The sequence below is a fragment of the Callorhinus ursinus genome, unplaced genomic scaffold, assembly GCF_003265705.2.
Source record: "Callorhinus ursinus isolate GAN/ISIS: 27379988/994484 unplaced genomic scaffold, GSC_fseal_2.0 scaffold46, whole genome shotgun sequence".
NCBI classification, from domain to species: domain Eukaryota; kingdom Metazoa; phylum Chordata; class Mammalia; order Carnivora; family Otariidae; genus Callorhinus; species Callorhinus ursinus.
In genome coordinates this window covers 4,597,194-4,614,846 of record NW_027397108.1, presented here as the reverse complement: position 1 = coordinate 4,614,846, position 17,653 = coordinate 4,597,194, and positions in this window count along the sequence as shown.

Sequence of the window (17,653 nt, the reverse complement as noted above, 5' to 3'; positions counted from 1 at the left end):
CTCTTTTATTTGTACCTTTCCAAATGACTGGGGCACTCTCTGTTACCAACCCTGCCACCTTTTTGCTTCCTTAAACCCTGCTCATCCTTTCTGTCTCAGTTTAGATGTTACTCCTGGCAAACCTTCCCTGGCTGATCAAGGGTTTTCTTTGGGCTCCTGGAGGACCCCATTCTTTCCTCATTATAGTACTCACTTCAGTATGTTGTAATTTATCATCTTATTTTCTAAGTCTCCTACCAGGTTGTAAGTTTTTTTGGGGGGAGGGCAGGTATTCTCTCTGTCTTGTTCCAGCTTTAGCACCCAGCCCAGTGCAGGACGCAAAAAGCAATCTGTAATGAAGGAATGAATATATTCAGAACTTCCATTTACGTAAAAATTGACACTGATCTTGACAGTCTGTTTTGCATGAAGTTTGGACTGTCGGTCTTTCAGTTTTCCTAAGGGCATATAACTCTCAAGTCTTTTTTCTATGTCTTTCATTGATCAGTTGATCAGTGGACTTTGGTTTCTTATAAGCAAAACTCATGGACAGCGTTTGGCTTTGTATTATCAGTAAAGCTAATGCAGTCTTGTAGTCAAAGGATTGCTAAGTCTTGGGGTTGGGGGGAAGTTTTTAAGTCATCTGCTTAGTCTTTCACCAACATCTCCAAGAAGGGATCAAAAGTGAGGGCCTCTTTTACTCTCTTGAAGGAGAAAACCTAGCTAAAACTGGCTATTTGCCTTCACTAAAATCTGAGTGTATCACACATGAGACAGACAGTATTTTGCTGGACTCTTCCGGAGAGTTGCCTTGAAAATCTTGACGTCATTATTGCTTTCTTATGCAAGGCTTCGTAAGGGAGGCCAGTGAGGCTCAACACAGCCTTGAGTCTTGTTTGATTCTCTTGTTGATGAAGAATGGGGTCAGGACCCACTTCACCAGCTGATACCACAGGCCTTGACATTATGGGAAACACTTGATGTCTAAACTTTTCCTGGAATCCCAAACTTATTTGTGAACTTCTACTGGTTAAAAGGTGAATGAGTAAGATTTTAGTGTCTTGATGTTTATGTTGCTGTACTTGCTTGTCCGTGTTGCCACCTAAAACCACATTCACTCTGAAGACTATGGTACACCTGGAGATCTGTGAAACAGACTTTGGTAAGGGTCTTGTAGTTACTAGGAAGAGGAAGAGAACCACACAGTGGCTGCCTTGGGGATGCAAACACATATGGACCTTCTTCAAATGATAGAGCTAATTTTCTCTGAATTGATGTGTATTTTGGTACTATGTAGGAAGTCATAGATTGTTTTCTTGCCTCGGTTATCACACATGGAAGAGATGGCAAAGCCTTTGATATCATGAGGCATTTCTGTTTTTATTACCCCCGACCCTCCCACTCTTGTATGACCATGTCTGTGATATTATGGTATTTCGGGGAAGCTCGTGTAATCCCATTTGCTTGACGTCATGAATCGGCATGTCTTTTGAAGAAATCTAATCTCTGATCCTGGCTGATGCATAAAGAGGTTATTGAAGTGCACCTTCCTGTGATGCTTGCATAAAATGATCTTAAGAGTAAAAACAGTAATAATGGCATTCAGTGAGTTTTTACTATATGCCAGACACTGTCTAAATTCTTGGCATTATCTCCTTTAGTACTTCTTATGGGATGGGGTACTAGTTTTATTATCCCCATTAATGATTCAGAAACTGAGACTCACAGCTACCAGACGGTAGAACCAAGATTTAAACTAGGTCTTCTGGGAGGACCACTACTTCTCTCTTGTTAAATTATAAAATGCCCATGGTTTCCCTTCCAAATTCTCTCCTTTTGTTACTTGGGGGCACTGCTGCCCTAGCTTGTCAGGTACTGTGCTTGGCACAGAATCCCAGGCATGGGTAGGTTCTTAATGCATTGAGAACAAAAGGAACCAGAAAATATTCCTGCTTGTTGTGGTTCCATGTTGGTGTTGCTAGATCATTGCTGTACTTAAATGTAGACCTATCTACAACTGACTTCAAAAAAAACCAAAAAACAAAACAGTTTTAGGATTTTTACCAAGAATTCACAGAAAGCTCTTATGTTAGAAGTTTGTAGAACAGGAAAATCAGGGTATGTGTTTCTTTTATGCATGCAATTCTTATTTTTCAGTATTAAAAAAAATTGCCAGTCATACTTCTACAACTTTCTTTGGAAGATTTTCAGGTCCTCGGATTATAAGAAGTTTGGGTCTGGAGGTTTGAAATCAGCTACAGTAAAGACATATAGTCTTTTTCTCAACTATCTTAACTCTGTTCCTTCTCCCCGTTATATGTTTTTTTAATACATTAAAAAATAAGATTATAAAGCAAATACGTACTCACTGTCAAAAAGTTTTAAAAAATAGAAAAAGCAGCGTGCCTGGGTGGCTCAGTTGGTTAAGCGACTGCCTTTGACTCAGGTCATGATCCTGGAGTCCCGGGATCGAGTCCTGCATCATGCTCCCTGCTCAGCGGGGAGTCTGCTTCTCCCTCTGACCTTATCCCCTCTTGTGTTCTCTCTCTCAAATAAATAAAATAAAATCTTTAAAAAAAAATAGAAAAAGCAAAAAAGAAAAAATAGCTCACAATTCTTTTATTTAGCAGTCTACTGTTAACATAGATGGATAGCCTTCTGATTTTTTCTACTTACATAAGAAATATCAAAATTCCTTATCATATATCCAATATATGATAACTACAAAATATAAAATTATGGCCATACTATACAAAGCATTATGCAACTCTTTTAGACAATGTAAGTATTTCTTTTATTTAGTAGTATCCTATAACATAATATCAGTATGCTATACCATGTAATTGGTTACCTTGTAGTCTATTAGATTCTACACATGCTTTGTTTTTAAATTTTCAGTATTTTAAGTCAAAATCTTTGTATTTGTTGCTGATACTTCCTTATGATAAATTCCTAGATGGGGAAGTTCAGTGAGTATGCCTTTTATAAAGACTTTGGCTAATACTGCCAGTTGCTCTCCAGAAAGGACGTGCTTGCCATCCAGAAAAGATATTTCCAGCAGTAACTGGGCATGTTTATTTTAGTGGGCTCTTAGCATTACTGGTATTATTGTTAAAAAATGCAATTTGAGAGGTGTTTTTCATTTCTTCTTGATTTATAAAGATTTAAAAACAATTTAATCATTGTCTATAACATACATTAACCAAAAATATTTTTTTTTCTTTCTGGTTAGTTGTTATTTTGGCCTGTTGTGATTTTTTTTTTTATAAGGAGAGTAACTTAAATGCTCATACTAGATTAAATATGTATGTATTTAAGATTCCTTCTTGTCTCTATCCTTCCAACTTCCGTCCTTCCTTCTTTACTTCCTCCTTTCCTTCCTTGAAGTAGGGAAAAGGTCTTCCTTGTGCTGAAGCATGTAGCCGTTGATCTGTAGTCCCTTCTGTTTCTTTTATGAGATACTTTTTGTACACTAACTTATTTTGCTGTGTGGCGTGAAGTAGGGATATGGTCAATGCCATGGCTAATCTGTTGTTTGTTTGTTTGCTTGTTTTTTAAAGATTTTATTTCTTTGACAGAGAGAGACACAGAGGGAGAGGGAACACAAGCAGGGGGAGTGGGAAAGGGAGAAGCAGGCTCTCCACTGAGCAGGGAGCCCGATGGCAGGGCTCGATCCCAGGACCCTGGGACCGTGACCTGAGCCGAAGGCAGATGCTTAATGACTGAGCCACCCAGGCGCCCCTAATCTGTTGTTTCAACACTATTTATGGGACAATTCATTGTTCTCCCTCTGATTTGAAATGCCAGGTTTATCTTTTATGAAATTATTGCAGATAGTAAGTAAATAGGAATATATTTACAGGCATTCTCTTGCATACAGTTTTAGTTATTGTGCGTTTAGAAACCATTTTATTGTTTGGTAATAGGAGTCCACTTTCATTATTCTTTTCTCAAAATGTTTTTGATAATTTCAATTGATAAAGTTCCCAAATAAAATCCAGATGAGCTTCTTCCTTTAATTGCACTAGATTTATGGATCACTTTGGGGAGAGTTGTCATCTTTGTGAATTTGAGTCTTCTCGTTTAAGAACGAATTTCTCTCTATTTATTAAACCTCTTTTTTTAGCAAAGCTTTCTAGTTTTCTTGATACAGATCCTAAATGTATTATTAGGTAGTTGAAATTGTTGTTGCTTTTGTGCATAGGGTTTTATATATAATTTATTATTGTTTATATATTAGAAGCATAATTTTTTAGGATATTTGTTTTTAACTATTTACCTTCTGAATTCTTATCAATCTAATATATTTCATTCAGTTCTTCCTGGAATTCTGGTCACATAATCCCCAAATTATCTTACCTGTTCTTTTTTTTTTTTAAGATTTTATTCATTTATTTGAGAGAGAGAGAGAGCAAGCATGAGCGAGGTTGGGGGGGAGGAGCAGAGGGAGAGGGAGAAGCAGACTCCCCATTGAGCAGGGAGCCTGACCGGGGCTCCGTCCCATGATCCCCAGATCACAACCTCAGCCGAAGGCAGATGCTTACCCAACTGAGCCACCCAGGCGCCCCTCTTAACCTGTTCTTTCTGTTAGACAGACCCTTTATGTATTTTTCTACTCTTACTTTGTTAGCCAGAATTTTCAGAAAGCACTATATAATGGTTCAATAGTTAGGATTTGTGTCTTGTTTCTTCCTTCTGATTTAATAAAACTACCCTTTGTTTCACCATTAATTAAGGCAGTGCCTGTTGATAAAAGGTAGATAGTATGTTTGCTGTTAAGTTCCTATACCTCGTTAACTGTTTTCTTTTTAACAATGAAGGGGTGTTATACTTTATTAGGTGATTTTTTCATGCTTACTGAGGTGATCATATAATCTTTCTATCATAAACTTGCTGTAATTTAGTAATTGCAATTTCCTGAGGCTAACTTTCCATATTTTGAAAGAAACACCCTCGGTGCCAGTGCTTTTTTAAATTTTAATATTTTGCGAAGTTTGGCCAGTTGCTATGTGTGTTTAGAATTTTAGCATTAATATTCAGAAATGTGGTTGGTCTTTGGTTTCTTTTTGTGTGTGTACCAATTTAGTCAAATTTTAATGTCAGGATAATGCTGGTTTCATGCAAGTAATTAATTAACCTTTTATTTTTTCCTCTGTTTTCAAGAATAGTTTATACAACATGCCAATTAAGCTTTCTCTTGAGTGTTTTTTGAAAAAACTAACTTGGTTACGGTATTTTCTGTGTCTGGAATATTTTTGGAGACAATTTTTGATAGTATTTTCCATTGTTGATATTTTTTCATATGTCCTCTTCTTGAGTAATTTTTGGTAATTTATATTTAGTAAGAATACCATTCATTATTGTCTCTATTTTAACATTTATTTGAAGAGGTGTAAATAGCTTTATGTTTTCGAAATATCTCTTTCATATACTTGGTGATGCTCTTCTCTGCCTAAGGTTGTAGCTTCGTGCTTTCCTGCTTTTTCCTGTTTTGGAGGTTACCAGCAGTTTGTCTCTTACATTGAATTTTTTCCATAAAATCAACCCTTAATTAAGCTTTATTTTTCCCATTTTACTATTTTCTGCTTTACATTAGTCAGTTTCTGATTTATCATTATTTATTCCTTCATCTATTTACCTTTTCTACTTTTATTTATGAACTATAATATGCCAACAAAAATGTACATAGTGTATATGTATAATTTAATAATATTAATCATGAGTGTACTAACCACATACTTTTAAAAATAGAATATATTTTCAGCCCTCTTGGTGCTCCTTTCTCAGTGTATGCCCATCCCTCTCTCCCAAGAGGCAACTATTCTGAATTTGTGATTATTTCCTTTATTTTCTCTACAGTTTTACAACAATTTTGCATCCCTAAAATTTACGTGGCTTGAATTTCCCTGGTTTTGAATCTTATAGAATTGGAATCAAATTGTATGAATTCTTGTGTATCTTGCTTTTTGCTCAGTATTACGCTTTTGAGATTTATCCATGTTAGTGTATTTCATTTTTTACTGGAGTATAATATTTCTCTGTAAGAACTTACGAGTGTATATATTTACAGATATAAATGCAGAAATCTATTAAAATACAATACTTAGTATGTAATATACAAATATAAGATAAACAAATGTATGGAATTCATTTATCTATTCTATTATGGATGGACATTTGGACTTACTTCAGTTTCTTGTTTTATTTTCATGCTTTGCTATTACAAAGAGTGTTGCTGTGAATATTTTTGGTAGCTGTCTCCTGGTACATCCACACCAGAGATTATCCATGGTAAATACTTTGATGCAGAATTCCTGAGTCCTAGTGTACTAAAATATTCACCTTTACTAGATCATATGAAAATATTTATGTTTTCTTTAGACTTCATTTGTTTCTAATTTTCTAGCTACTTGAGTTGAATATTTAACTTACTTATTTTCACATTTGATAATCGAAAATAAGAAACGAAAACATTTATAGCTATGAATTTTTTCCAGAGTCCGGTCTTAACTACAGAAGTCTTATGATGTCTTCTAATTGATTTTTTTTTCCCTAAATACAGTGTATTTTCAGTTGCTATTTGCTCTTTTACCCAAGAGTTATTTAGGAGAGTGTTTTATAATTTCCATATGGTCAAATTAATATTATCCTTTTGATTCTCTTTTTTTGTTTTTAACTTCAAGTTTTTATGCATTATGGTTGGAGGTTAAGATGTATATTTCACTTCTTTTTGCAGTGTTACTGAATTTTTTGTGACTTAATATGAGATCAATATTTTATTGATATTGGAAAAATGTATAGTTTTTAGAGAGCACAAAATTTGGGATCGATATTATATAAATAAATATGTATTGATAATTAAGATATATACATAGTAAATAAAGCTGATTAATTATAGCAGGTAAGTTGGCTTAGAACCTTATTGATTTTGTCATGAGATGCAGCTTGGAACTCTCAAGGTCTCCTTGCAGATGTATTGGATAGGTTTCCATGTCAATGCATATGGGTAATATTTATTGTGAATACTGATACATTTGAAAAAATTTGACATCATACTTCTGTTTATCATGCTTTTTTGTTTTCTTTTTCTTGGGATTGATTATTTTGTGACATTTCTTTTTTTTTAAAGATTTATTTTTTATTATTTTAGAGAGCAAGAGCAAGTGCAAGTGGGGGGAGGTGCAGAGGGAGAGGACCTCAGGCAAACTCCCATGCTGAGGCCAGAGCCTGTCCCAGGGCTTGATTTCAGGACCTTGAGGTATGATTTGAACTGAAATCAAGAGTTGGTTGCTTAACTTACTGAACTACCCAGGTGCCCCATCTTTTTTTTTTTTTTAGTGTTCTGGTAGTTATATATATGCCTCTTACCTTTGTAATGATTGTCTTTAAATTCTTAACAAACATATTTGAAACTACTTTTTCTAGTAGTGTCTAGGAGTAAACAATTGTTATAATCTCCCTCGAGCGAGGCAAGCAACTTAGTCACTCTTTGTTATCCTTCTACTCAACCCCTCTACTGTCTTTTAATTTAATTATTTTATTTTAATTTTATATACAGACTGTTGTTACTATTGTGTTATACTGTACCTACTTTCTTAGTATTACATTTTTAACATTTCCTTAAGTATAATAGTTAAATTATCAGCAACTCTTTAGATTTAAATATAAATTTACTTATCTTCTCACTTATTACTCTTTTATATATTTCGAATTTTCTTTTTTCTTGGACTTGTGTTTCATGATGTTGGAGTATTTTCTCAAGTGGCTCTTTCAGATGGGAAGAATGCATGGAAAAGCCTTTTTTTAAATTTATTTGACAGAGAGAGAGAGAGAGAGCACACAAGCAGGGGGAGAGGTGGATGGAGAGGTTGAGAAGTGGACTCTCCAATGAGCAGGGACCCTGATGTGGGGCTCCATCCCAGGACCATGGGATCATGACCTGAGCCAAAGGCAGATGCCCAACCAACTGAGCCACCCAGGCACCCCTGGAAAAGTCTTCTGAATCCTTGAACATAGTATAATTTTCTATTATAGAAAAGTTTTCTTTCTGTTTAATTAAATCTTCCTCTTTTGAGTACTTGATATAATTTACAACAAATTTCCTTTTTTTTAAAAAAATAGACTTTATTTATTTATTTGAGAGAGAGAGAGAGAGCGCGGGAGAGAGAAAGAGAGAGAGTGTGAGCACAAGCAAGGGGAGGGGCAGAGGGAGAAGCAGACTCCCCACTGAGCAGGGAGCCCGACATGGGACTGGATCCCAGGATCCTGGGATCATGACCTGAGCAGACGCTTAACCGACTGAGCCACCCAGGTGCCCCAATTTACAACAAATTTCTTAATGCTAACCCTTTTTATCTTAGAATAAGTTCTACTTGGTGGTGATTTTTTTTGCTTGTTTGTTTAATGTTCTGATAAATCCAGCTGTTGTGCTTCCTATCCTTACTATTGTGGCCTCTGCCAGTATCTTATTAATCTTACCTTTGGCTTTTGTGCTTTGTCCTTTCTGACCTTCCTACTGACCTTACTTGTATCATGTTTCATCTTATGAACTGTTCAAAATACTCTCCAGTCTTTGCCTGGAATGTTCTCGTCCTACTACACATGTTAATTTATATTCATTTTTTGACTTTTATTTCAGATGTCTCTTTCTATAGGAAATCTTCCTTCATATCTAAGGCCAGATTAGGTTTTCTTGTTTATATTCTAGTATCTTCTCTTTATTTTTTTTCATAGGACTTATTATGTTTGGAATTTATTTGCGTGACTATTGGTTTTTTCTGTCTCCTCGAAAGTTCATGAGGGAAAGAAGTTTGTCTCACTGTTGTATGATCCTGTCACCTAGTCCAGTGAGTGATACATAGGGACATGCATTAAGTATCTATTGAATTAGTTCTGCTTTGTCTTGGTCTCTTTTGATTTTTCTGTTTTCATTTTTTTGGTCTATTTTATCCATTTATTTAAATATTTATTTATTAATTGCCAAAGTTATAGATATGTGCCTTAGTGTATTATAAGGTGAATACCTGTCTCATTGTCATCAGGTTTTCATCTTATACAATGCTGTCAGCCCCTGGAAGTCCCATGTGCATAAAATTCATTCTTAATATTCTTTTACTTTTTTAAGCTGTATAGTGATTTTCCCTTTTTCATTCCTGAGACTGCTTATATTTATCCCTTTTCTCCTTTTTTTCCTGATTATTCTTGTCAGTGGTTTAAATTTTTTTTTTTTAACATTTTGGCTCACTGTTAGCTTTGTGGATTTTTCTACTTTATGTTTTCTATTTTATTTATTTTTGCTTTTATCTTTATTTTCTCCCTTCTACTTTTTCTTTGTTTTTCTTTTTTGTTAAAAAATTTTTTTTTGTTAAAAAAAATGCTTAACATGGTTGTTAGTTCATTAAATTTCAGCCTACCTTTCCCCCTAAGTATATCAATTTTATTTAAGGATTACTGTAGCCATATCCCATATGTTTTAGTATGTAATATTTTCATATTCATGTTCAAAACATGAAATGTTTTGTTTGAACATAAAATGTTCAAAACATTTTATCATTTCCCTTTTGATTTAGAAGTATATTTCTTAATTTCCCAACATGATGATTTTTTAGTTCTCTTTATTGAGCTTTGGATTCATTGTACTGTTAGAGAACATATTCTGATATTCACACTTTTTTTCTTATTAAGTTTTTTATTTTAATTTCAGTATAGTTAGCATACAATATTACATAAATTTCAGGTGTACAATATAATGATTCAACACTAACATACATACCGGGTGCTCATCACAACCAGTGTACTCCTTGATCTCCATCAGCCATCCCCCCACTAACCTCCCCTCTGGTAACCATCAATTCTTTATAGTTAAGAGTCTGTTTCAGGCGCCTGGGTGGCTCAGTTGGTTAAGTGACTGCCTTCAGCTCAGGTCACGATCCTGGAGTCCCAGGATCGAGTCCTGCATCAGGCTCCCTGCTCAGCAGGGAGTTGGCTTCTCCCTCTGACCCTCCCCCTTCTCATGCTCTCTCTCTCTCAAATAAATAAACAAAATTAAAAAACAAGAGTCTGTTTCTTGGTTTGCCTCTCTCTTTTTCCTTTGTTCATTTGTTTTGTTTCTTAAATTCCACATATAAGTGGAATCATATGATATTTGTCTTTCTCTTATTTCGCTTGGCATTATACTCTCTAGATCCATCCATGTTGTTGCAAATGGCAAGATTTCATTCTTTTTTATGGCTGGGCAATATTCTATTATATATATATATGTATATATATACATACACATATATATATATACCCCATATCTTTTTAATCCATCCATCAGTTGATGGACACTCAAGTGGTTTCCATAATTTGGCTATTGTAGGTAATGCTGCTATAAACATTGGAATGCATGTATCCCTTTGAATTAGTAATTTTGTATTCTTTGGGTAAATACCCAGTAGTGTGATTACTGGATCATAAGGTGGTTCTATTTTTAACTTTTTGAGGAACCACTGTACTGTTTTCCAGAGTGGCTGCATCAGTTTGCATTTCCACTAACAGTATACAAGGGGTCTTTTTTTCTCCACATCCCCATCAACACTTGTTTGTTTCTTGTGTTTTGGATTTTAGACATTTTAACAGGTACAAGGTGATATCTTATTGTAGTTTTGATTTGCATTTCCCTGATGGGTGATGTTGAGCATCTTTTCATGTATCTGTTAGCCATTTGTATGTCTTCTTGGGAGAAATGTCTGTTCTTCTGCCCATTTGTAATAGGATTATTTGTGTTTTGGGGTGTTGAGTTGTATAAGTTCTTTATGTTTTGGATACTAACCCTTTATCAGATACGTCATTTGCAAATATCTTCTCCCATTCAGTAGGTTGTCTTTTAGTTTTGTTGATTGTTTCTCATCGAATGATATTGTCATGTTTTAATGTTGACCCTTGCCTTACTCACTTATTTTGTGGCTACTCTTTCTGTTTCGTATGTGTTAAAGCAGTCATATTCTGCAATTTTTGGGGTACAGCATTCTATGTATGTCCTTTGTGTCGAGATTATTAATTGTATTTTCAAATATTTCGCCTTGTTGAATTTTTGGTCTGCTTGTTCTATCAGTTATTGAGAGGAGTGTATGAAAATTTCTATTCTGATTGTGGATATGTCTATTTCTCCTTGTAATTTTGTCACATTTGTATTTTGATATGGATTTGTCAATTTTTACAGTATATATTTTGAGTTTATAAAACCAGGTGCATACAGATTTATACTTTTTATATAGTACTAGGAAACTGATCTTTTTACCCTTATAAAGGAATCCCCCTTAACTCTAGCAAAGCTTTCTGTTTTAAAGAATACCTTGTCTGATATTAGTAGAAACATAGCATATTCTTTCAATAATGTTGGCATGACATTTCTTTATCCATCATTTTACTTGTAGCTTTTCTGTATTCAAATGTTTTAGATGTGTCTTTGTATATGGCATGTAGTTAGTATGAAAAATACCCCAATCAGATAAACTTTATGGGAATATTTAAATCATTTATATTTAATATAATTATGCATATATTTAGGCTTAAAACTACCATTTCCTGGGCTTGTTCTTTGTCCTATTTACATTCCTTTTTATTTTCCTTCTTGTCTTTTTATTGATTAAGAAAATTTTATTATTCCATTTCCCCCCATTATTTTTCCTTTTCTTTAAGTAGTTACTTCAGAGATTACAACATACACATTTGACTTAAATTCTAATGTTAATTGGCAGTTACAGTCTCCTCAGATAATGCAGAGGTCTTAGAAATCTTTATGTTCCAATATGTGCTCTTATGTCTTAGATGCTGTTGTGTTCCCAGCCTGACTTGTTTAGGGAGGGCTAAGACCAATCCAAAGAAAGCTTGTGGGCCTTAAGAGAGATTAGTTTAGTTTTTTTGAGAACAAATGGAACAAAAGGAAGTCCTTATACCACTTTCTGGCAGTTCAAAGTCATCTTCATCACAGCTGATGCCTGTCTTCCATCTCCAATCTAGAGGAAGTAAAATCATTCCATGCCTCAGTTTAGTTCTGCAAACATTTTTTTTCCAAATACAATTCCAAGAACACAATCAAAGATAAACAGACACAAGGGGAGAGAAGACAACATTTGTGAGAACTGGAAGAAATACCAGACAGTACAAGCAGAATTACAGGGGCTCAAGATGTTGAAATGTCAGACAAAGACTTTAAAATAACTATGCTTAGTATGTTCAAGGAGCTAAAAGAGAACACTGAAAATTTCCACAAAGAAATGGAAACTGAAAAACAGCTTTCTAGAACTAAAAAATACAGTACCCAAAATTAAGTCCTCAGTGGAAGAATTTTAAGACAAATTAGACACAGATGATTAAATAATTAGTGGATTGGAAGGTGACTTTGGAATATAACAAAAACGAAATGGAAAACAATGATTAAAAGACAAAGAAGTTGCAGTGAAAAGGTTTAATATGATTTCAAATGGAATGCTAGAAGGAAGATGAAGAGCAGGGAGGGAGAGAGGAGGGTTGGGCATTCCCCTAAATTGATGAAAAATATCAACTCCATAAATTCAAGTATCCCAGTAAGCACCATGCCATCCAGAAGACAATGGAATGGCATCTTTAATCTGTTAAAAGAAATCACTGCAACCTGATAATTCTCCACTCAATAGAAAAAATCCTGCAAGAATCAATGTGAAATAAAGATTTTTCAGATGAACAAAAATAAGGATCATTTGTTATCAGCTTCTTCCTGAAGGAAATAATAAAGAGTGTTCTTCAGGAAATAATTTCAGATGAAATGTTGGAGATGCCCAGATTCTTAGACTTCCTTCTAAGTATTTTTTATACATTCATTATTTAGTTATTTGAAAATTTTATTCATTTTTGTTAAGGTAAAACACACTCATGGCACAAAATTCAAAAGGAGCAAAATTACAAATAGGGAAAGTAGTTTTAAATTATTTTGTTCTTCTGTTTTGTCAAGAATGAAACAACTTAAAAAAATTTTTAAAGATTTTATTTATTTATTTATTTATTTATTTATTTATTTATTTATTTAGCATGCGAGCAAGGGAAGGGGCAGAGGGAGAGGGAGAGAGAGAATCTTAAGCAGGCTCCATGCCAGGCAGGCCCCAAGCACGGAGCCTGATGCAGGACTTGATCCCATGACCCTGAGATCATGACCTGAGCCAAAATCAAGAGTTAGATGCTTAGCTGACTGAGCCACCCACGCTCCCCATGAAACAGAATTTTTAGTGGTTGTCTGGTGTGTAAACTTTTAACCAGTTTTTGTTGGAATAACCAAGGGTTTTATATTTGTTTTTATAGATTTTTAAATATTGTGTCTTATTTAAGGAACTCTTATTAGCTTTTATTGATAATTGATAAGAATTAGACATTATTAGATATTTTATCTTTGTGCCTATCATGAATTATTTCATGGCATCTCAGTCTCATTTTTTAATTTGTTTTGATTCATTTTTTGGTCAACATATATACATACATATATTTTCCTCAGGAAGAACATCTGTATGGGTAGCGTACTTTCTGCGTGCTTACAGATCTGAAAATAGAAAATGTGTTTGTCCATCCACGTGAACAATATTTAGTTTGGCTGGTTATGAAGATTTTGTTGCATGTTTGTTTCTTTGAAAACCGTGGTGTGGAGGAGAAGTCTGATGCTAACATGATTGAATAATCAATAACCTTTCTTTCTGATTCTTAAAATACTTGTTCTTTCATCTTTCAAATTAATAAATTTCAGAAGTATATATCTAAAATGTTGTTTTCATTAATATAGGTTATTACCTAGTCTTTTGATCTGTAGTGAAGTCCTTCAGAATTATGTCATTGGATATTACTTTCTTCCCTAAATCATACTACAATGATTAATATACAGTAGTTTCCCTGGATATAGTCTCAATATCTTTTTTTTTTTTTAACATTTTGCTCATCGTTTTTTTTCCTCTTTAATTTTCAGAGAATTTTTTAGCTGGTCTTCTAATTCAATCGTTTGATTTTTTGCAGTGACCATTGCTAACTGGCTCCATTTGTTTTATAAAATTGTTTTCATAAAACCTGGTACTTTATACTATAAGCAATGTAGAAACATCCACTTTATTTAATACTTCTGTAGTTACTTTATTCTCAGACCCTTCTTTCCTTGTCATGGGTATTGTATTTTCAACATCATTGAGAATGCACAATGTATAATGAATTTTCTTAAGAATTTTGTAGAGTCTTAAGAATTTTCTCATTACTGTTGGACTGGGAAATGAGCAACCTGACTCTTCTGTTGTCTTCCTAATTTCATCTATGCAAATTTGTCTGATTTTTTTTTCTGTGTCTTTATCTGTGTTTATTTGTCGAGTGTTAGGAGTTTAGCCGAGATCCTACCAGTAAAAGTAGTGGTCTCTGTTCAGAATTTTCAGGCTGAGATGCAGGGAACGAGGAGAAGTTTATACTTCCTGCAAGAAGGAACTGTAGCCAGAGTGTTTATGTGACCAGAAGCTTCCAATCTCTGCTGAAGGATTCCTTCTTATGTTCATGGTGACAGCTTCATTATCAGCAGGCACCGGGTCCCTTCTCTAACCAGTGAAGCTCTCCTCATTAGCTGCAGCCACAGAGTGATTCTTCTTTTACTTAGCATGCCAAGACCAAGGGAAAAGAATGGCATCTACCTTTTAGAGTAAAAGAATTAGTTGAGACAGTGCTTGTTCTGCTTCTGTACCGTTACTTGCACCTAGTAAATGCTGGCCTCCACCATCACCTCCCTCAGCTCATGCTTGGGCTACTGTTCTTCTAGTCCTATAGCTTTTTGGCCCATCATCTCAATCACATGATGACTTAATACATTACAACTGATTATGCCCGAATACACATGACTTTTGGCACCTGAAACACTTCCATTTCTTCCATTTACTCATGAAGTGTGGAGCCATTGGCTCTGGGCATGACTGAAGTACCTGGGTTAGAGTTGTGGGAGATGATATGGGTGTTGGTGCCTGCTTCATGTTGGCTTTCAAATGTCATGCTGAGAAGTTTGGACTTTATTCATAGGTATTAGGGAGCCCTTGAAGGTTTTTAAGTAGGGGGCTGGTGATTAGAACTATGCTTTTGATGGTACAGGCTTTCTGAGTAATAGAATCACATTAGTAATAACAGCTAGCGTGTATGAATACTTCTATGGCATTTGCTCATCTAAAGTGCTTTATCTGCATCATGTTGTTTAATCTTCAAGCGCCTTTTTTTTTTTTATAGACATGAAACCTGAGGCACCCAGAGGCCATAAAACTAAGTTACAAAGCTAGTAGATGGAGGGGGCAGGGTTTTGACCTGAGCTGTTGTGCTGCCTCTCAAGCAGGAGCCCTAGAGGTGTGGACAGCAGTTTGTGCAGGCGAGAGATGCTTGCAGCATTGACATAGGGTTGGTAACAAGAGCAGGGAGCAGAGGGCCGACCAGTGACATTCCACAGGCAATGTGGTACCATTCGGTGACAACTTTAACTGTAGCTCCTTTCCTGCATTTTAAGGAAGCTCGAGATCTACCAGTGCCTGACATAGAGTAGGTATTCAGTAAATAATTGGTAGAATGAATTCTTTGGCACCAGTCAGCGTCTCCTTCTGGTGTCCTGTGACTGCATAGATGTGAGCTTTTACAGAGTGAATGAGAGTAGCTTTGGCCACTTCCACTCATGCCTCATCTACCATGTTCATTATTTGGAAAGTCTTTGGGGATGTCTTGGTCAAGAAAGAAATGATTAGAAACGAAATTATTTTCCATGAGGTGTTCAGATCTTAGGACCTTCTGATGGTTTTTCATTTAGATGTTTCATTTTCTATAAATGCGGTTGAATAGTGGCATCTGAGCGCATTGGAACCCCTATGCCAACCCCATGCCAGAATAAAGGGCCAGAGGTTTTCCCTGTTGCATTAAATACCTGTTAAAAGTAACAAATGAAGCTCACCTTCCCTGAGAAATGCAGCGTGGAATATTTAGTTTCTCCAAAGTAGAATATGCTCAGAGAGTTCTTTGAAAAGTGCTATGCAAAAAAGTACTTGGGGGTATTTCTCAATATAGTTTGGCAATTGAGGAATGTAGTTGTTAAAAGTCGAGTGAAAGTTATTTCATTTTGAAGGCTAATTGTCTTCTATTTCTCTGCCTTTTGGGAGCGTGTAAGAGGTAGTGTGGTAGGCGGGGATGTAGGGGTTCTGGGGCCACATGGGTAGGTTCAGAACTCAGCCCTGCCACTAAGTAGTAGTGTAACCACTGGAAAATTTTCTAAACCACTTTGTGCCATAGTTTACTCATCTGCAAAATAGGAGTAATAATAGGCTTCATAGGGTGGTCGTAAGGTGTTGAGTGAGCTCATATATATATTAAAAAAAAAAAAACAGTGCCCCCTTAGTGTATACTAAGCACTTAGTACATTTCACTGTGATTTACACCTGCAAAGATTGCATGACTGTTACTTCTTCCTTTTTTCCCCACTGAGGTTTTAAACATGGATCTCTGTTTTGTGGTGGTGCTGTTTATACTTCTGTTTGGAGAGGCAGTTTTGCCTTGTGTTCTAGAGTTCAGAATCTGTGGTCAGATATATGATACACACGGAGTCAGCTCCATGAATTACTGGTTGTGTCATCTTCGACAATTTCTGCACCTCTTTGAACCCCAATTTTCCCATATGTATAAGAGCTTAAATAAGAGGAGTACCTACCTTGGTGGGTTGTGTTAAGATTGGGTTATTTATTAAAGCTTTGATACTTATTACTTTATTTTTTTTCTAGAAAGCTTATACCAGTTTTAACTTTCATTACCAATTAGAGAATGCTGTTTTCATTAAACAGTAGCCAACACTATTACTATTAAAAAGCCATCAGTAAATTTATAGTTGAAAAATGGAATTTCACTTCATATTCATTCTTCTTTGGTATAGAGGTTATATTTTCCCCTCTGTGTTTTGTTGGCCATTTGCATGTCCTCCTTTGCAAATTTCCTCTCTTTGTCTTTTGCCAGCAACAGTTGTATTAGGAGATGATTCACATAATGTACAATTCACTCCTTTAAAGTATGCTATTTAATGGTTTTTAGCATATTTACAGAGTTGTGCAACCATCACCCCTCCAAAAAACCCTGCATCTGTTCGTTGTCACTGTCTATATGACCCCCCTCCCCCAACCTTCAGCAGTGGTTTTACCAACTACTATGGATCTGCTTATTCTGGACATTTCCTATTAATGGAATCATGCACTCTGTGGTCCTTATGCCTGGCTTTTTTTAATTTAGCAGTGTTTTCAAGGTTTATGTTGCATAATTATCAGTCCTTCATTCCTTTTGGTTGCTGATTAATGTTCCACTGCATGTGGACACATCATTTGGCTTATCCATTCACCTGGTGGTAGACATCTGGATGGTTTCCACTTTTTGCCCATCATCCATGTGTACACGTCTTTATGTGGAGGTAGATTTTCATTTCCCTTGGATATTAGTGGGTCATATGGTAAGTCTATGTTTAGCTTTTTCAGGAACTGCCAGACTGTTTTCCCCAGCATCCCTATTATTTTTTCTTCAAGTTATTACTTAAATTCCATTTAGTTAACATATAACATAATATTAGTTTCAGGTGTGCCATATAGTGATTCAGCCAAGTGTACTTCTTAGCCCCGTCCCCTATTTCCCCATTCCA